General features: G+C 42.2%; 1 protein-coding gene and 1 long non-coding RNA gene across 13 annotated transcripts in view; one reads left to right on the forward strand and one right to left on the reverse strand.

Moving 5' to 3' along the window:
- The window catches only part of TENM2 (teneurin transmembrane protein 2), a 2,592,228-nt gene that overhangs the window by 2,376,023 nt on the left and 194,090 nt on the right, over positions 1–22,115 (forward strand). The gene's annotated exons all lie outside the window — the stretch shown is intronic.
- LOC130267156 (uncharacterized) overlaps positions 1–22,115 on the reverse strand; it is a 33,443-nt gene that overhangs the window by 10,568 nt on the left and 760 nt on the right. The window contains exon 2 of the long non-coding RNA XR_008843071.1: positions 15,256–15,299. This is a non-coding gene — a long non-coding RNA (uncharacterized LOC130267156). The remainder of the gene's footprint in view (positions 1–15,255; positions 15,300–22,115) is intronic.

Genomic DNA, 22,115 nt, shown 5'->3' on the forward strand with positions numbered 1-22,115 from the left:
ATCACTGTAAAAAGCCTATGAATGTGGAAATGTATTAAAACCCCAAGGAAACTGTTAGTTGTAATTTTCTTTTGCATCACTTTATTTTAGAAAGCAATGTCACAGAAGCTTTGTGATATCTTAGAGCTTGTACTTTTTTTTATTCACAATTTTAATATTTTTAGGAATAAATCTTAGAGAAATAATTTAATCCTTATATATATATATATATATATATATATATATATATACACACATATATATTTGTACATATATATATATATATATATATATATATATATATATACTAGCTTAGTACCCGGCGTTGCCCGGTTTTTCCTCCTATCTCGACCTCCTATCTCAACCTCCTATCTCGACCTCCTATCTCGCCCTCCTATCTTGACCTCCTATCCTGACCTCCTATCCCGTCCTCCTATCCCATCCTCCTATCTCCACCTCCTATCCCATCCTCCTATCCCGTCCTTATATCCCGTCCTCCTATCCCGACCTCCTAACTTCACCTCCTATTATGACCTCCTATCCCGATCTCCTATCCCGACCATTCCGTCCTCCTATCTTGACCTCCTATCTCAACCTCCTATCTTGACCTCCCATCCCGTCCTCATATCCCGACCTGTAATATGTGTACCAGGTATTCAAATATCTCCAGCCGTACAGAAGTAATGTGAGAACATACATTTCCCATTGATTTGCATGGGACTTTAAACAAAAATCCCGACCTCCTATCCCATCCTCATATCCCGTCCTCCTATCCCGTCCTCCTATCTTGACCTCCTATCTTGACCTCCTATCTCGACCTCCTATCCCGACCTCCTATCCTGACCTCGTATCTCAACCTCTTATCTCAACCTCCTATCCTGACCTCCTATCCCGCCCTCCTATTTCGACCTCCTATCCTGACATATCCCATCCTCCTATCCTGTCCTCTTATCCCGTCCTCCTATCTCCACCTCCTATGCTGTCCTCATATCCCGTCCTCCTAACTTGACCTCCTATCTTGACCTCATATCCTGACCTCCTATCCCGACCATCCCGTCCTTCTTTCTTGGACAAAGAGAGAGAAAAGAAAGACCACACGAGGCGCCTAGTGCATTATCCCAGATGTTAGGTAAAATTAACAGATGTTATTGTGCTCACCTGGAGCGCAAAGAGTATGCGCATGTAACCCAAATCAATGGGTGCAGACGTTTCTTGGATTCCTGGAGGAATTGCAAAAGCCATGGGATGGTGGTTACAGGCTGGCGTCCGTCCACAATGGAGCAGGTCAAGAACAGTGGCAAGAAGTCCCCTTTAGGCGCAAAAAAATTCTCCAGGCGGAATCAGGCAGGATAATGTATTTAAAAAAGACAATATTTTATTTAAAGCAATGACGTGTTTCGGGTATACACTCTTCCTCAGATTGGCATCTGAGGAAGGGTGTATACCCGAAACCCGTCATTGGATTAAATAAAATATTGTATTTTTAAATATATTATCCTGCCTGATTCCATCTGGAGAATTTTTTTGCGCCTAAAGGGGACTTCCTGCCACTGTTCTTGACCGACGTCCTCCTATCTTGACCTCCTATCTCAACCTCCTATCTCGACCTCCTATCCCAACCTCCTATCCCGACCTCCTATCCCGACCTCCCATCCCTTCCTCATATCCCGACCTGTAAGATGTCTACCAGGTATTCAAATATCTCTAGCCGTACAGAAGTTATGTGAGAACACACATTTTCCATTGATTTGCATGGGACTTTAAACAAAAACCCGACCCTCACAAATGGGGGTAGTTAAGGGTTCAATTAACTATCCTATATTTTAAGTGGACATATAAGTAACATGTGACCAAGTATTATCGAAATATCTCCAGCCGTTTGGAAGCTATAATATATATTTCGCATAGACTTGTATGGAACTTTAAACAAAAACCCCGACCCTGGCAAATGGGGGTGAGTAAGGGTTAAATGACCTATTCTATGTTTATTGTTGACATATAAGTAACATGTGTGCCAAGTTTCATGTTAATATCTTTAGCCGTTTGGTCGTGATTGTGGAACATACACACACACATACACACACACATTGAGTTTTATATATATATATATATGAATATATATATATATATATATATATATATATATATATATATATATATATATATATATATATACATATATATATAATGCAAACATATTCTTCAGCGCTGTACAAAACTTATTATTCAAATCGCTCTCTGTTCCCATTAAGGCTCACATCTATTAAATTCATGAGTATATTTTTGGAGTGTGAAAGAAGACAGGAGTACATGAGGAAACCCATGCAAACATACAAACTCCATCCAGATGTTGTCCTTAGTGGGATTTTACCCAAGGTCCACAGTGCTGCAAGGCAACAGTACTAACCACTGATCTTCTGTGCTGCTCAGTGATTGATTTATTGGTAGTAAAGGATTGAATGGGAACATTTCTGAGTTTAATGCCAGGTGTCCAGTGTTTTACTCTCCCCCAGAGTACCCAGCACTGTCTGTGACCCAATCACTGGTTACATCTAAACTGGTGGTGCAAAGGCAGAGAGAAAAAAGAGGGGCACTCTCTGGTGTGCTGTTATAGTAAAAAATGGATGGGACCCCTCCCCCCCCACCTCGTACTGGGTGTCACACCTGATCCACTGGGGTGGTCCAGCAGAACAGGCAAGACCCAGTGGCGGTGGTGCAGTGGGTGGAATATGTGCAGTGTGCAGCTCACTTTCCCTTTTCCGTATCCACAAGGGTATGGAAGTGTAGTAGCAGAGTAAACTAGAGAAAAGGAGGGAAAAGGATGGAGTGCTTCTGCTGGTAATGACGGGACTGAGAACGCCACGGTAGCGCAGGATGATATTTATTAAAAGAATTCGGACACCGCGTTTCGGCGTAGGCACGTGCCTTCCTCAGGTCCACAAAACAATCAATGGTGGCATCCATAAGTACAGCAACATACCCCAGGATGCAGCAATTTGATTGTTTTGTGGACCTGAGGAAGGCGCGTGCCTGCGCCAAAACGCGTTGTCCTAATTATTTTAATAAATATCGTCCTGCGCTACCGTGGCGTTCTCATTCCCGTCATTACCAGCAGAAGCACTCCATCCTTTTCCCTCCTTTTCTCTATTTTACTCATCTAAGCTGGTAGCTCAGCATGCAGGAATCCTTCCATACAGGCTGCCAGTGGAAAGTGTGCATTCACTGACACCCTCAATCAGGGATAGGCTGAAATTTTCATTTGCACACATACAGTATACAGAAAATACACACAGACTTACACACTACTTGTTTTCTTTGATGTGTTGATATCAGGAAGAAGTGATATGATAAGCAATGCCCAAAGATTTTATTAACATTTTTATTTTATCATGAATTTATCATGAATTTTGCATATGACTTTATGACTGCCAAAAATGAATAGAGCCCAGATTGAACCCACCCAAAATAAATACAGACCCCTGGGCTCAAAATAAATACTGACCCCTAAACACAAAAACACACACTCTAGACTGCACCCCCAAATAATGCAGACTCAGACCAGACCTTAGGAAAAAAATTAAAGGGGTTATCCAGGAATAGAAAAACTAAGATGATTTATTTAAAAAAAACACTCGTCTGTCTTCAGATTGGGTGTGGTTCTGCAGCCCAGTTCCTTTAAAGTGAATGGAACCAAGTTGTAATTCCACACACAACCTAGGGACAGATGTGGAGTCTGTTTTTGAAATAAATTAGCTCTGTTTTTTAAAATTCCTGGATAACCCCTTTAACCCCTTAAGGACCAGGGGTGTTCCGTTTTTGCACTTCAGTTTTTTTCCTCCACACCTTAAAAAAATCATAACTCTTTCAATTTTCCACCTAAAAATCCATATTATGGCTTATTTTTTCCCACCATTTCTTCTTTGTAAAGACATCAGTCATTTTACCCAAAAATCTACAGCGAAATAGAAAAAAAATTATTGGGAGACAACATTTTTAAAAAAACGCCATTTTGTAAATTTTGGAGGCTTCTGTTTGTACACCATAAATTTTTCGGTAAAAATTACACCTTCTCATTATTCTGTAGGTCCATACGATTAAAGTGATACCCTACTTTTATAGGTTTGATTTTGTCGTACTTCTGAAAAAAATCATAACTACATGCAGGAAAATTTATACGTTTAAAATTGTCATCTTCTGACCCCTATAACTTTTTTATTTTTCTGCATATGGGGTGGTATGAGGGCTCATTTTTTGCGCCATGATCTGAAGTTTTTAGCGGTAGCATTTTTGTATTGATCAGACTTTTTGATCACTTTTTATTAATTTTTTCATGATATAAAAAGTGACCAAAAATATGCTATCTTGGACATTGGAATTTTTTTGCGCGTACACCATTGACCGTGCGGTTTAATTAGCGATATATTTTTATAATTCGGTCATTTCCACAAGCGGCGATACCACATATGTTTATTTTTATTCACACAGTTTTTTTTTTTATGGGAAAAGGGCAAACTTTTATTAGGGAAGGTGTTAAATGATCTTTATTCACTTTTTTTTTACTTTTTTTTGCAATGTTATAGCTCCCATAGGGGGCTATAACACTGCACATACTGATCATTTACATTGTTCAATGGTTTCTCATAGGAAACCATTGATCAATGATTCTGCCGCTTGACTGTTCATTCCGGGATCTCAGGCACTGAGTAGTCATTCGGCAATCGGACACCAGGAGGCAAGGTAAGGGACCCTCCTGCTGTGTCTCAGCTATTCGGGATGCCGCAATTTCGCCGCGAACATCCCGAACAACCCCTGAGCTTGCCGGCAATGTTTTAGTTTCACTTTAGATGCGGCGTTCAAAGTTGAACGCCGCGTCTAAAGGGTTAATAGCGTGCGGCAGCACGATCAATGCCGCGCGCTATTAGCCACGGGTCCCAGTCATTGTTAGAGGCCGGGCACGACACACTATGATGCGGGGCCACGCCGTGGCCCCGCGTTATAGAGCGGGAGCGGACTCAGGACGTACCGGTACGTCCTTGGTCCTTAAGAGGTTAATGCCAGACAAAACTTGATAATAATTACAGACCCGGAATCACATGCTCCCTAACAAGTGCAGACCCCAAAACAGACTCCTAATGTGACCTTGTAAACTAATACAAACCCTAGACCCCCCTAAATAAATTCAGATCCCTGACCACCATGCCTCCTCAAATACAGAGCACAGACCAGAACTTCTAAATTAATTAAAGACTTAAAAGCATACCCCTAAATAAATAACATGAAATAAATCCAGATCCTTAAGTAAGTATACATCCCAAAGCAACTCTCCTAACTTAATACAGATTCGAGACCATTCTCTGTAAATACATACCCCCAAGCTGTTTAAACTAAAACAGACGCTACACAGATCCCCAAATAAATTTAGACCCCACACCATACATTCTAAATGGATATAGACTTATACAAGTCATAAACTAATCCAGAACCTAGACCAGAAATGCTTAAGCCAATAGAGGCAAAAGCTAAGGCAGATGTTTTGCCTTATTCCACCTCCGGCCTAAAAACAATGGGCCTTTGTTTCCTTTGTCGGTTTTTGTAGCTTGCTTTGTGGGTTTTTATTTCCGACAGGTATTTTTCCATGGTATTTACTATTGTATCTTGTATTTGGTGATTTTCCCTACATTTTGCTCTTTTTTACACCTGCTTTGAGCTGTCAGGTTTTTCAGAGTTCAAACCCACCACATTTTATGTTGAAACATTAATAAATTTGTAGGTTTCTTTCAAAAATTTCAAACCCCTTTTTCCTGATGGCCACACCCCTGTGTTTGGTTTTCTGAGTAAAGTGGAGAGTTAGTAGGGTTTTTAGGATTTTTTGCCAAAATATCTGGTGCACTAGCCTTTGTAAATCAGGCCCAATATGTATATCGGAAACAGCATATGTATATCAAAGCTTTTGTAACTTGGCAGGCTTAGCTCTAAATAAGATAGTATTCCTATAGATATTTCATAGAATACTGTGCAGGTAAATCACAGGTGATGTCTTCAGTCAGGGCAATTTCCCTCTTTCTCTATTCCCATGAAGTTTAGTCAGCTATGGCTCATCTCTGCAAACAAACTTACCATTGTGCTGCTACCCCCAGTGTCACAAACTTAAAAGACACCGTTTGTATTCCACTATGTGAGAATGTCTTTTTGTAGCCCACAGTAATATGTGCACATGAGGACATTGGTATTGGGACCTTGGCCCAAAAATGCAACCTAGATATGGCGGTTGCTGGCTATATCTTAAAGCTAACTTGCCTGATACTGTGGTTTAAACCTATAGATTAGTGGTGAAACTGTGGCCCCCCTGATGTTGCAAAACCTCAACTCCCAGCATACCCAGACAGCTGTTGGCTGCTTTAGAAGCTGTGATCAATAGCTATTAAGGCATGTTGAGTGTGACTTGATAAGTGTCGCATCTGTCAATCGTCCCTCCACGGTTGAGTTGTGGTGGTGGTGGGGGGGGGGGGGGTGACAAATAATTTCTATGGCAGCCAGGTCATACAAACTCTTTTCATGCAATCTGTATTGGTTTAAAAAAAAATCAGCACAATATTTCTATTGCATTGATGTGTGTAAGTAATCTAGTGATTGCTCATGAAAATCTCCTATCAAGACTAAACAAGTAAAAAACACCTAAAGGATCAAGGGCATACCTGTGTGCCCTGGTCCCGCTCCCTTGCTAAGACACAGGGTCACGGGCTGACCCCGCATCATAGCCAGGGTAATTAAACTGTACGGTCAATGGCGTATACATAAAAACTTCCAAAGTCCAAAATTGCGTATTTTTGGTCATTTTGTATACCCTAAAAAAACTAATAAAAAGTGATTAAAAAAAGTCCCATCAAAACAAAAAATGGTACTGATAAAAACTTCAGATCACGGCGAAAAAAATAAGCCCTCATACATCCCCGTATGCAGAAAAATAAAAAAAAGTTATAGGGGTCAAAAGATGACAATTTTAAAAATACTAATTTAGTGCATGTAGTTATAATTAGGGATGAGCAAATCAAATCTGACGAATCGAATTAGTTACAAATTTCAGGAAAAATTTGATTGCGCGAATCGCTTCATTAAACTCCATTTAGTGCAGTCCAGGCTCCAGGGCATCTAAAATGGCGGATGCGGCTTCATCATCAGGAAATGAGGGTTGGCAGGCTTCCCGTGAGGCAGCAATTGAGTCAGCATGGTGGTAGCAGTGGGAAGTCTAGAGCCAAACGTGCCCGGGGTAGACCACCTGCTTCGTGGCAGCGTACCTGACCGGGAGGTAGTGGAGCAGGGGTCCCAGGAGTCGGCAGCAGTAGCAGTCAGTTAGTGCGGACTGTTGAAATTCAGCTACTCTGCGATGTGGCAGTTTTTCATCAAGTATCCAGTGGATGTTAACATGGCCCCATGCAATTTAAAAAAAAATATCTTTAATCTTTTAAATTGTGAGGCCCTTTAGTCTGGTCAGGCTGCCGCCACCTCCAGGCTGTGTCATTCTGTCACCATATGGCCTACTCTTGCTGATGCCACCTCCAGGCTTGGTCAGTCTGCCACATTTTGGTCTCCTCATGCTGGTGCCACCTCCAGGCTTTGTCATTTTGCAGCCATGTGGTCTCCTCATGCTGCTGGGACATTATCTAAAACATTTTATGGTAAAACTAACTACCATAAATCTTCAATTAAAATTATAAAATTTATCATTTTATCTTAGGGATTGTGAGGCCGTATGGTCTCATCATTACCTAAAAATGTCACCATATGGTCTCCTTATGCTGTTGGCACCTTAGATTAAACTTAAAAAAATTTCATGTATCTAAAATCTTCAATAAAAAATTTACAAAATATCTTTAATCTTTTCTATTGTGAGGCCCTATGGTCTTGTCAGGCTGCTGACACCTCTGGGCTCTGTCATTGTGCCGCCATGTGACTCCTTGAGTTTTGTGGTCATACATTATTAGTTCAAAGTAAATGCCGGGACATTAAACTTGGGAATCTAATGTAAATTAATATAAATTTAAAAAAATCGATGTAATCTTTTCAAGACTGAGACCCTATAGTCGTCAACGTCATATATTACCTGTGGAATTACCAGAAGAACTGCTCTTTTTGAGAACTGCTCTTTTTCTTTGTACAATATGCAAGGCTTAAATCTTTAATGGGGTAAAATATGAGGAGTTTATACTTATGTAAGAATTCACCTAAGCCATATATTTTTTTTTTACTCTACTAAGACAAAGTCTGATAGCTAACAATTGCCTGTCTGTCATATTGTGCCTTTCATTGAGAACTGTGTCTGGGTTTTCCAAACAGATTATCGTCTTTTATGAGCTGCAAAAAGAGCATTCAAGATACCACTAGGGGTGAGGGGGCACTGAGTATGGCATACGCTGCTGTGCTTCATCCCTATGGCAGCATTGTGTCTACAATAATCTGTTGCTTATGTGTCGTTTATAGGTTGCCATTAAATTAAGAACTCAAGCAACATGAAGCCGTGGCTTTGTTACTAATGTCCCAAACTCTGACATTTCTAGTTCCTCAGTATTTCATAAATATTTCATGAGAAATCACAGGAAATCAATAAAAACCAAATGTGCACAAATCCAAGTGAATTTTTCAGGCCAAAACATAACATGAAAAAAAAAGACTGTTGGAACCACTTGGAAAAACTAATAAATGTAGAAACAAGGTAAAGGGCAAGCAAATAAAAAATATATACCCATAACTAGAGATGAGCAAATTTTGGAAAAATTTGATTCGGCCAATTAGCCGAATTTTCTCCAAAATTCACTACTGTCCGAATTTATTTGCGGCAAATCGCTATTAAAAACCAGCTGAAAAATACGGCTGAAAAAAGGAGAATTTGGCATCAGATTTGTGGCATCAGGTGGGTGACATGATTAGAATAGTAGCTGAGGCAGGTAGGCAGAAGAAAACAGTCTCTTTTGTAAAAGTGTTAGTGTGCACAAGTAAATATTGAGGATATGCATTACGTAAAACTTAACTTTTAATAATATGCTTAGGTTAAAATATACGGACCCAAAATTTTTTTTTATCAAACAAAAGGAAAGTTGTACAAAGAACACCATGTGCCACCTACACCCACCACCAAGTATTGATGTGATGCAAAGACCTCTAAAAGGTGGAAGGAAACAACCTATGGTCCATTGTAACCGGTGGGGGGTAAAAACTTCCCCTGCAGGCCCTACTCTCGCATTATGAATTCCCTTTTTGGCAAGTGTTACTCTCCCCAAAAAAGAGGAACCTCTCCCTATTTCCACCTACAAACACTGCCATTTCCCAGGGTTTCTAGTTGGAAATATGGTTTGGTTCCTTTTTAAGATGAGTAACGCTTTCCTCAAAAAGGTGGAAGGGAACAACTTTTGTCCATTGTAGCACGTGGGGGTAAAAACATCCCCTGTAAGGCCCTACCCTTGCTCTATTAATTGCCTTCATGGCAAGTGTTACTTACCCTAAAATGGGCAGCCTCACACAGGAAACTCTCTCTATTTCCACCCAAAAACCCTGGGAAATGGCAGTGTTTGTAGGAGGAAATAGGGAGAGGGCCTGTTTGGGGCACCCCCTTTTAGGGCGAGTAACACTTGCCAAGAAGGGAATTAATAATGCGAGAGTAGGGCCTTTACACTTACTGGTTACAATGGACCATACGTTGTTCCCTTCCACCTTTTAGAGGTCTTTGCATCACATCAATACTTGGTGGAGTAGGAAGCACATGGTGCTTTTGTACACCTTTCCATTTGTTTGATTTAAAAAAAATTGGGGGTACATATATTTGATCCTAAGAATATTTTTAAAAGTTACATTTACGTAATGCATATCCTCAATACTTACTTTTGGTCTGATGCAGAGGAATGTCTGTAACTAGGGAGCAGCGCCTTAAGTATGTTTAACACTATCCATATTTGTGATGCTCTGATGGCACACTACTGGCCGGATAGGACAGCTTTTTCAGGGCAAACTCTGCTAGTTGCGGCCACAAATCAGGTTTGGCTGCCCAGAAGTTCAGAGGATCTTCAAGGTGTGTTGGCATGGTAATGTCAAGATATGCCACCACCTGCTGGTTCAGGTCCTGCTCCAGGTCTACCTGCTGCTGATGAGTTCATTCACTATGTGTGTGAAGAAAACTACTCATCAGTGACTGTAGACTCTGGCTGCTGCTGATGGAGCTGGTACTGCTCCTGCCACCCCAACCCTACCCAGCAGCCATAGCAGTGGAAAGTGAGCGCAGAGGGCCCCCCGAGTCAGACCTGCAAAAGGATGGATGATGCCGCAGATAGGTATCGGCCAACTGACTACACAGGATGTCTCTGTAATAGGTTAGTTTGTCCTCCCTCTCAGTGGGTGAGGCCCACATTTTGTGCTGGTAGTGAGGGTCCAATAAGGTGGAGATCCAGAAGTAATCCCCCTGCCGAATGGGGAAAACTCGGCGGTAACTACGCAAGCGAGTATGCATCATGCCATTTGTACAAGTGACTCGGAGGAACTCCCTGCCTCCATCTCAAGGTTTTCCAAGGTTTGTCTGGGTCCTCTGTCTCGCCCTTCTCATAACCCTTTAGCTCCTTTAGCTCCTCTAGCTGCTCCTGCTCCTCCTCTCCTGTCAGGTGACTAGAAAAACCACCCATCTCATGAAACCTAAACTATACTCCACTTTGCCTCTCCCCCTCCTCCTCCAGTTTAGCCCCCACAGGGCTCATGTGGTCATGGGATGTAGATGCCACGTCTCCAGTGCCCTGACCAGCCATTGTTTCAAACACGTTTTGTAGTAGATGAAGCAGTGAAATGACGTTCATCCCGTAATCCTGGAGACTTACTAATAATGTGGCTTCCTCAAAGGGCCTGAGCAAACGGCAGGTGCCATTGGTTTACATTGAAGTTACAAAGTCCCCCTATCCGCTTGGATCATCAAGAAATCGGTGATGGCTTTTCTCTGTTCGTATAGTCGGTCCAACATATGGATGATGGAATTCCAATGTGTGGAAACATCGCAAATCAGACTATGTTGGGGGATGCCGCTCTGACGCTGCAGCTCAAGGAGGGTGTGCTTTGTGGTGTACGAATGGATGAAGTGCATGCAAAGTTTCCTTCCCATTATTAGGATGTCTTGCAGATGGGGGGTACACTTCAGGAACCGCTTGACAACCGAATTGAACACATGTGCCATGCAGGGCGCATGGCTCAGCCTTCCTTGTCGCAGCACAGACAAGATGTTCTTCCCGTTGTCGGTCACCATGGTTCCCATTTCCAGTTTTCATGGAGTAAGCCATGATTCTATTTCTTGATGATTTACTTTTAGCAGTTTCCTCCCCTGCGTGACACCGCCGTGCCCTGCACACATGGTATGCTGGAGGGACACTGAGACTTGTCCGTGCAGTGGAGGCCCGAGGACACGATGGAGGATGAGGAGGCGGAGTCGCACACTATCACACGACCAACGGCCTGAGAGCGTGGAGGGGGAAGTGGCGTGACCTGTTCAAGTTGCTGTTGTGGCTGTGCAGGAACCACATTCACCCAGGGGTTCCCTGACCGTAGTTACAGCTGCCGTGCACTTTGGTACACACCGACAGGCTCAAGAACTGGCCCACTTTCTGTTCCATAAATTTGTGCAGGGCTGGTACTGCCTTCTTGCCAAAGAAATGACGGCTTGGGACTCTCCACCTCGGCTCGGTACACGCCATCGGTTGAAAGGTGCAGAGTCCACCATTTGAAAAGGGAGGGACTGCAGCACCAGCAACTTGACAGGAGCACATTCAGCTTCTGCACCGTTGGATGAGTGGGCGCATACTTTTGTCTCTCAGACACTGCTTCGTTGATGGAATGCTGTCGGAATGACTGACTCGAAGTAGGAGGAGCAGGAGCATCTTTAGCGACAGAAGATGGGTATGACACACAGCTCCCTTCGGCTGAGGTGGTGCAGCTTTCGCTGGCTGAAACAGGGACTGGGTCATGCAGCAGGCTGGACCACCACATCAGAGCCACAGTTCTCCCAGGCCGCTTTATGGTGACGCTGCATATGTTGACACAGGGCCGTGGTGCCAACATTGGGACCCTGGCCACGCTTTACCTTCTGCCGACACATCTTGCATGTGGCCAGGATAACATCCTCTGGATTCTTGATGAAAAACTGCCACACCGCTAAGTAGCTGATTTTCCCACCAACAGTCCGCACTGGAACCCCTGTTCCACTACCTCCCGGAAAGGTAGGCTGCCACAAAGCAGGTGATCTACCCCTGGCATGTTTGGCTCCAGACTTTCCACTTCTGCCACCATGCTGACTGCCAACCATGCTACCACCTTGCTGGCTCAGTTGCTGCCTCACGGCCAACCTGCAACCCTTTTCTCCTGATGATGAAGAAGCCCCTTCTGTACCCGGCTCACAAGTACGATCGGCTTCATCATCTTTGAGTTGTGTCTGCACGTCACTGATATCCTCCTCAGGTTCCTCAACAATGTCTGCTTCAGGAGCCTGAATTCTCACAACACCACCTCCCACGCCACTCTCCTCATCACTAGTTGCCCGCCTAGTGGAGGAAGCGGCAGATGTCTCCTCCTCTTCTTGGCTAGACAGTAGCTGCTGACTGTCCTGTAGTAGATCATCCAGCAGGTGTGTACTTTTGGCTGGCCTTTCACAGTATCTAGGCCCTTAAGACTTTAACAGGAACAAAATGGTACATTACATAGATGTATGCACAGGTTACACTTAATAGAGGACAATATGCTTTTAGTGCTCTGCTCACCCTACTGGCTGACTACTTTTAGCTTTTCAGTTGTTGTACACACCAGTGCTGCAGCACACAGTCGCTGTGTCTTTCACCCAAAATTGCACTTTCTCTCTCAATCTCACTCCTTTCCCTATCAGTACTTCTAGGCTGGATTTGGGCTTGAGGTGACTTGCTGCTGTAAAAAAAGCTTTTCTGTGCAACACACTACTCTCTGTCCCTCTCTCTCTCTGCAATAGAACACTGATGTGACTGGGAGGTGAATCGCTGCTGTAAAAATGCTTTACTGTGCAACACACACTACTGTCTGTCCCTCTCTCTCTCTCTGCAATAAAAGGCTGAAGTGACTGGCCGCAAAATGACTGCCGATTATATAGAGTTGTGACATCACAGGGGTGGCTGACTGCTGATAGGCTCCATGCTGCATGTGATTCAGGGTCATACCACCTATCCTTGTTCCCACCTTCCCAGGGTTCCTTGCCCCATGTCCTCACATGTGGATCCATTTTAGATGTCCTGGAGCCTGGGCCGCACTAAATGGAGTTTTATGAAGCGATTTGCGCGATCGACTCGACGCAATATTTGCATTTGTTGCAAATTTAACTTTTCCTGAAATTCTTAATGAATTCAGATTCATCAGATTCCATTTGTTCTTACCTACCCATAACAACAACAACAGCAACAGCTCACTAACTAGGAGATAAAAATATGTAACTTTATTGAATACAGTATAAATAGTGGAGAAGGTATTTAAATACTGGTACCCCAATAGTTACAGTAGGATGTAAGTTTTGTGCTTGAGCTGATATTAGTAAAGGTGCTTGCCTTATTAAAATCCAAGTATTATATCTTTTTACATTCTTTTAACCTTTAAAGGCGTACTCCAGTGGGAAACAATGTTTTTTAAATCAACTGGTGCCAGAAAGTTGAACAAATTTGTAAATTACTTCTATTTAAAAATCTTATTCCTTCCAGTACTTAGCTGCTGTATGCTCCACAGGAAGTTCTTTTCTTTTTCATTTTATTTTCTGTCTGACCACAGTGCTCTCTGCTGACACCTCTGTCCAGAGCAGGATAGGTTTGCTATGGGGATTTTTTTCTCCTCTGGACAGTTCCTAAAATGGACAGAGGTGTCAGCAGAGAGCGCTGTGGTGGGATAGAAAATAAATTCAAAAAGTAAATAACTTCATGTGGAGCATACAGCAGCTGATTTAAGATTTTTAAATATAAGTAATTTACAAATCTGTTTAACTTTGTGGCACCAGTTGACTTATAAAAATTTAATTTTCACTTTAAGCCTTGCATTTCTTGCTAGGTTTGGAGTAATATTCAGGAGCCCATCTCATTGTACTAGGATTACTGAATGTGCAGTGTGCATGCTCGAACGCATGAAATTTGCACTAGTAAGAACCTACTAGTGACCGGTGGACGTCCACAGAGTGAGGCCCTTGGCAATCTTACACTTATAGTGGTATCACACAGAAGTGCTAATTAGGCAGATTGGCACTTGTTTAACAAAGCTGTTACCCACAGCTCGGTTATCTTGCAGGATAGTTTGTGTGGCCCTTTACTTCTATCATTTGTCAGTCACACATGCCCTATAACACAGAGCGATGTGCAGCTGACAAATGAGGATTTTTTGACAGGGAAAACCAATGTGATTAGCTGATTAACCACTTAAGGACTCAGGGCGTACCTGAACGACCTGAGTCTGCTCCCTTTCTATAACGCAGGGCCACGGCCCCTCTAACAATGGCCGGGACCCGTGGCTAATAGCGTGCGGCACTAATCGTGGTGCCGCGCGCTATTAACTCTTTAGATGCGGTGTTCAAATTTGATTGCCACGTCAAAAGTGAAAGTAAAGTACTCCCGGCTAGCTCAGTCGGATGTTCGGGACCACGCGGCGTCCCGAACAGCTGGAACACACTAGGAGGGCCCCTACCTTCCTCCTGTGTGTCCGATCGCTGAATGACTGCTCAGTGCCTGAGATCCAGGCATGGGCAGTCAAGCAGCAGAATCATTGATCAGTGTTATCCTATGGGATAACAATGGTCAATGTAAAAGATCAGTGTGTGCAGTGTTATAGCCCCCTATATTTCACATTGCAGAAAAAAAGTGAAAAAAAAGTTAAGAAAGATCATTTAACACCTTCCCTAATAAAAGTTTGAATCACCCCCCTTTTCCCATTAAAAAAAAAAAACCCAGTGTAAATAGATGCGGGCGGGGGGTGGCCGGGGAGAAGAGCTGTGCAAAAAGGCGCACAAAAGTTGCAGTTGCGACTTTTTATGCAACTTTTTTTAAAATGCTGTGAAAAGCAAGTTTTGTAAGCCAGGTCTGAGGACAGCAAAGGTAAAGCACGGGCACTGGGCTGCTGTGGGCAGTAACTACCATCAGGAGCCTAAAATGTTTGTTTGGCTAGTTCTGTTGAGAAGTCTTGTATGGGAGAAATCTTAATAGCGGTCTATGCCAGATAGTGAAGAAAAGAAAAGTAAACATCTCCGGTGAGAGAAGACCTCACCTGTAAATTGGGGGACTTGGGAGATAGGTTGAGGAACAGGGAGCCTATTAAAGAGGAAAGTAAAGCATATGAATTATACTATAATCATTACAAAATGTCTCTAATATGGGGGTACAATTTTTTGGAATGGGCTGTCAAGGGGTACTCAGGAAAAAAAAGGTTGAGAACCACTGCTCTACATGAGCTCCCTGCAGAGTTAAATAGCTATCATACTCATGAAACAGAATCTGAGACCTGAATATTCTGAAAGCCTATATCAGTAGGCTGCAGTACTCTATACAATCATCACTTTTATCCCTTTTTTCTATGGATGACCTTATATGTATCTTAAAAGCACCGCTGATTTCTAATGTGTCATGTTACAAAAACACTACGCATAAAACTTTAGAATACTTTTGGTGTCTTGGTTATACAGTCAAAAACGGGTTACCTTAGCTAAACTTACAACCAATATAACCAGCCACGGGCATTGTGACATTGTACGAGGTAAAAAAAATAATAAAATGTCTGACCTATGAAACGAGTAAGTCTTTGAAATGTTAAGTTACTGCTGCAGCCGTATTTAATATAGAACCTTAGATGTCCAGAAGGATTATAACTTAATGCCTTTGATCATACCCTTTTCAAGTTTTTCCTTTTTTTTCCTTTTTTTGCAGCTTCCTTCATTTTAAAAGGGGTGCCACAGGCTCCCATGTAAGTTATGCCTTTGCTTAGCAACGTAAATCTCATTATACATCACTTCCATTTTTGAAGCCTCTTAAGAATACCAAATGTAAAGATAAACTAAAATTAATTTCTCATAAATGTTAGCGCCCTCTTTTTTCCAGAGTATGAAACCTTGTTCAATTAAATGAAGATGCATACTCATAAAAGCTTGATTTCTACCTTCATTTTTCTTCATCCCTTAATCCTTCTTGGATAGAAAGCATGTTGAGTTAAATTCCAATCATCAATTAACTCCCTTTTTATTTCAGATGTGTCTTTATTTTAAAATGTGGGGAAGCATTTTGATTTTTACAACTTAATTGAAAGAGATTACTTTATTGCACAAACCAGTCATTTTAATTTTTAAAATGAAAAACGGCTAAGCTGTCGAGCAGAAAATATTGCTGGAAGATTATTTGCAGTGGTCTCTGCTATGATTTTGGTGTTAGAGAGTTTATATGCACTCTGCCTTTTGCAATTTCTAATAAATTTAACTTTTGCAACTCTTACTGGAAATATGTATTTAGATCTATGGGCCTAGGAAATAGTTCTATTTAATGAACCAGTGAATTAATCAATATGGAGGCCTTTGCATATTATTTCATGTAGTCAAATTGGCAGCAGAATGAATGTGTAAAAGCTGTGCGCATATACCTTAACAACCAGACCGGGGAGGGTAGCTGATGAGTCATCAATGAATATCAGAATGTGCTGGAGACAGTAGATGACTAATTTATAGAAAAGAGAAGAATTCGCGGAAACAAGATGCTAGGAATATAGTAATAGCTTTGGGCGCTTTAGTTTGGTTACACACCTCCACGTAATTCCATTAAAACATTATTTTAGCATCAGTGGCAAAGCCTGTATTGGTGGGGTTTAACATGAGCAGAATTATGTTCAGCATCCTCACATTCAATTACAGGGAGTTGTATACAAATTCTATACTTAAAGAAACTGTCAGAAAACAACCTGTGTATGGTGTCAAAAAGTATAATAAAGCAATTTCCCAATATAATGTTCTTAGCCATAGAGATCTTCTATATTAGCTGTGCTGCTCCCTTGTAAGCTGTAACGTCACGTCACAGGCTTTGAAAGCAATCTGCTCCATCAATGTACCCCCCTCCCTTCCTGTCAGCAAGGGGAACGAGATCAGTGATATAAAAGGGGTACTCCGCCCCTAGACATCTTATCCCCTATCCAAAGGATAGGGGATAAGATGTCAGATCGCCATGGGCCCGCTGCTGGGGACCCCCGGGATTGCCGCTGCGGCACCCAGCTGTTATTACTGCACAGAGCGAGTTCGCTCTGCCCGTAATGACGGGCAGTACAGGGGCCGGAGCATCGTTACGTCATGGCTCCGCCCCTCGTGATGTTACTGCCCGCCCCCCTCAATACGAGTCTATGGGAGGGGGCGTGGTGGTCGTCACGCCCTGCCATAGACTTGTACTAAGGGGGAGGGACGTGATGACACGAGGGGTGGAGCCATGAGGTCACGCTGCTCCGTCCCCTGTATCGCCCGTCATTACGCACAGAGCGAACTCGCTCTGTGCAGTAATGACAGCGGGGTGCCGCAGCGGCAATCCCGGGGGTCCCCAGCAGCGGGACCGTGGTGATCTTACATCTTATCCCCTATCCTTTGGATAGGGGAAAATATGTCTAGGGGCGGAGTACTCCTTTAAGGGGGAGGTGGTATTACTGCTCAGTAGATTTATTACTCATTGGATAAGGCAGCATTAAGCCATTCTCGGTTACAGTAGATTCTATCAGAACATGTTCACTGCTGCTTATAGAATAAATTATAAATCCAATGAGAAGTAATACCAGCTCCCTCCCTTTCTACTGGTGTTTGAAAAACGCAAAGCTTTCTGTGATCTCAGGCTTCTTACACTCCCCCAATGAAGCTGTCAGCTGTTCCTTCCTCTCTGTTCACTCCTCCTCACTTTATGGGCCCAACACATCACAGATTCAGCTCAGAAGACTATGGCCTTGATTTACTAAGAGTGCAGTGTAGGTTTTGTTTTTTGCTCTTCCGACCTTTTTTCCATGGTATTTACTAATTTACTTCACTTTCGGAAACTTTATACATGCTTTAAAGTGTAGGGTTTTCTTTCCAGAAAATTCACATTATTTTCAGAGGGGTTTACAGAAAAGATGAGTGATTTTGGATGAAATGTAGGGAACAGGCCTATTTTCCTGAAAATCACACCCATTTTGTAGTTTTTTGTTTTTTTTCACTCTGAGTGTTTCTGATTCTGTCGGGTTTTACTGTCGCACATTCAGAATTTACACAAAATTTTGGTGCACAACCCGACAAAAAGAGTCGGAATGCTGTTAGTAAATGAGGGCCTATGTGTATGTAGTGAGTCTGTATCAAGTTAAGTCTTCTGAACAAATCTATGATGTGTTGGGCTCAAGGAAGGTAAGTAAAGAGAATGCATGATGACCGTGATGACACACTGGATAATAAAAAACAGTACATGGTATCTACTAGCAGCTCCTATAGCTATGTAAATTTTGACAGTAGATTTGACAGTAATGGCCAAATGTAACATGCAGTAAAGATTTATGGTTGTGAACATATGTAAATTCAGCCATTCTGTATAATTCTCCACAATCTATCATAATACTGGGAATAGCTTTTAATGTCTTTGGGGGTTTCCAAGCATATGGGAAAAAAATTAAATTAGGGAATATGTTTCCCTCAGCTATCCCTATTTATCTTCATGTAGTTCAGTAGCATTCATGTATATGGCTAATTTCAGTTGTTGTGGGAAAAATATGTTATTCAATATGCTGCTGTTTTAATTGCTTAAAAAATTGGGCCCTATAAAAAGAAAAGTTTTCAGTTTACCCTAGAGATTCTTTTGACTTAGCCAGAACTCGAATATTTTACTAAGAAGAACAATTTTCAACATTTGCAGTGTCAGTAGTGACTGTTCATACATATATATATATAATATCCAAATAAGAGGACGGCACTCCAACGATCCAAAATAAAGTGATTTTTATTCACCCAAGATGTATAGCGACGTTTCAACCCACTAAATGAGGTATTTTTCAAGCATGCTGTCCTGTTTTTAGATATTGCATGAATTGGGACTGTTTGGTCGAGTTCAACGTAGGATTGAGCACCCGCCTGGATCCTGGGATCTACAATCCCGCACAGTGCCACCCCTACCTTCCATATATATATATATATATATATATATATATATATATATATATATGTCTGCTTGGAAAGTGGGGGCTACAGTAATAAGGCTTGGTCTTCTACAGCATTTCATATGCATAACCCCTCTTAATATGCGTTGCTACAAAAAAATTACTTCCATGAGCCAAAAGCAAATTTTTCTCACATTAGGGTGAACTTTCCTATCTACCAGTGCTACCTAGCAGAGACTGGACATTGATTGTAAGGGAAACTATCTTCAGTAGGTAGCAATGTAGAGAAGGTTATTTTACTTTTGAAAATTACCTGCTTTGCATATTTATTTCCCATAGTGCATTGCATAGCTTGTAAGACTTTGGCAGTCTCAAGGAGACACACAATCTTTCAACAAATGAAAGTTCTCTGGCGGAGCTGCCTTACAGCAAAGAAAACCTATAATGGTATAGGGGCTTTCTTGCCTGTAGACATAGTATTTGTTCCCTTGTTATAGCTACAGACAGCCCTGGGTATAAAAAGATTATAAAGCAGATCTTTGTTCTGACCTTTGAGATATATACAAATCCTCTATGGGGAAGGGGGTGTATCTCCCCCTTGTGGTGGTTGGAGGGGATAGGTGAGTCTGCTCATGCAGCCTTGTCCATGAGTCAACTCTTGTCCATGACTCATGGACAAGCCTGATGCTGCTGCAGGACTGGTTAGTGTCCCAGTAGGTATGGGGAACCCTAGTGGTGGGATTTTCAGGGGCAGTTTTCTTTATTAAATGCTTAAACATTTTTAAACAACCATATTACAAAATGTATTTCATTTTCATCAGTAACAAAATATCCAAGGATAGGGGATAAGATGTGTGATTGCAGGGATCCAGCTGCTGGGGACCCCCGCAATCTCTCCTGCAGCCCCCCGAGTCATCAGCTCTCCGGAGCTAGGTTTGTTCCGTGGCTGATGACTCATGATACAGGGACTGGCGGTTTGTGACATCATGGCTCCGCCCCCTCATCACATCACGCCTTGCCCCCTTAATGCAAGTCTATGGGAGGGGGCGTGGTAACTGTTACCATGCCCCCTCCCATAGACTTGCATTAAGAAGGTGGGGCGTGACGTCATGAGGGGGCAGAGCCATGACGTCACTAACCGCCCGCCCCTGTCATCAGCCACGGAGCAAACTTAGCTCCAGAGAGCTGATGACTCGGAGGGCTGCAGGAGAGATTGCAGGAGTCCCCAGCAGCGGGACCCGTGCGATCAAGCATCTTATCCCCTATCCTTGGATAGGGGATAAGATGTCTAGGGGTGTAGTACCCCTTTAATGGAAAAATGGACATGTTCTCTTTATTGTGTGAGTCAAGACGATTAAATAATACCGATGGCTACATGTTTTTCTATTAAACTACTTATTTTTTTTTTTATTTACTTTTTTAGCAGTATAAGTAGGTTTAAAAATGCACTATTCTGACCCCCTATAATGTTCTTATTTTTCCATAAATGCAGCTGTATGATAGCTGTAGTTTTTATTTGTGCTATAGTTTTTTTTTTTTTTTTTTGTATATGTGGCTTTTTGATTGCTTTTTTATTCCTTTTTTTCTGGGATGTGATGTAACCAAAAATCAGCAATTTTGGACTTTGGTAATTTTTACATCTACTGTGTTTGCCATAAAGGATCATTTAGATTATATTTTAATAGTCAGACATTTCCGCACTTGGCAATATGTTTTTTTCATTTTGTAAAATGGGAAAAGGGGCAATTTCATTTTCATTGGGGGATGGATGGGCTTATTCCCATTCATTAAAACTTTCATAAACTTTTCCCACAAATGACTATTGATAGCAACCTTTCATGTAAGTTCTGGTGCACCAATTACCAGGTAGCCATGTGTCCTTCTTCCTTTAGGGGTTAAGTGGGTGAAGTCTAGTTGAAGGAGATACTAGAGAGGTAAAGTCTTGAAGACAGAAATTAAAGGAGTACTGCAGTAATAGATAACTGGGGATAAGTTCCTGATCGTGGGGAGGTCCGAATGCTGGGACCTCCCACAATCTCCTGTATGGGGCCCTGGCTCTGCCGCAACTCTCCTGTGCAGGAGGCGTGTCGGCCACACCATGAATCTGAAATGCCCTCTCCATGTGTCTCTATGGGAGAGGCAGAAATGTAGCATTCCTTCACACCTGCCTCTACCACTGTGCTGAATGGAGGGGGCATGTCTGTCGACCTTAGTGAGGTCCATGACACGAGCATTAGCCACGCAAAGCCACGGCAGTGCCGAGTTCCCGTATGGGAGATGGGGGGGGGGGTCAGCGGTTGGAACCCCCGTGATCAGAGACTTATCACTGCATTACTCCTTTAACTGCATACTTAGTTTTGCAAGCAGGCATCCGTTATTCTTTTCTGTAGCAGTGTGAAAGTTAATGCCCAAGGACTAAATCCAGTTTTTTTTCTATTAGGAAACATTCTGTTATCAGATAAAAGATTAAGATGGCCCAAGCATTGTTAGCTAGTGATTATGTTTGGATTGTTTTCTGAATGTAGACGATCTTTGTCTTGGATTGGAAAGTGCTGCAAGCCAAGCTTCTTGTTCTGAGCCAAAACAACCCCAAAAAAATTACTGGCAAATTACCCAAACCCAGTCACTAGATGACTATGCTCGAGCCATTGGAACGAATATAGCCCATGGCTGTCTGAGCATGGATACCTCAGCATGTTGTTTACCAGTTTCCCTGATATAGCTGTGCATTGAAGGCCCAAATTTTGATGTGAACCCTGCCTGCCTAAGGTGTTTGGGAGACAACTTTCGCTACCTTTGGTACATTAATTCAACAGTAAAACATATAGTTTAATAACAGTTCCCCAATATTAATGTTTTTTTAGAGTAAAAAAAAAATCTACAAAAAATGCCACAGAGTGCAAATTTAAACATCATGCACTCCCACATAGTATATCCATCATAAGGCTTAATCTGCAACCCACTGTTGATCAATAACCAGGACGAATGCAGAA

Source organism: Hyla sarda, chromosome 4 (assembly GCF_029499605.1).
Source record: "Hyla sarda isolate aHylSar1 chromosome 4, aHylSar1.hap1, whole genome shotgun sequence".
Classification (NCBI taxonomy): domain Eukaryota; kingdom Metazoa; phylum Chordata; class Amphibia; order Anura; family Hylidae; genus Hyla; species Hyla sarda.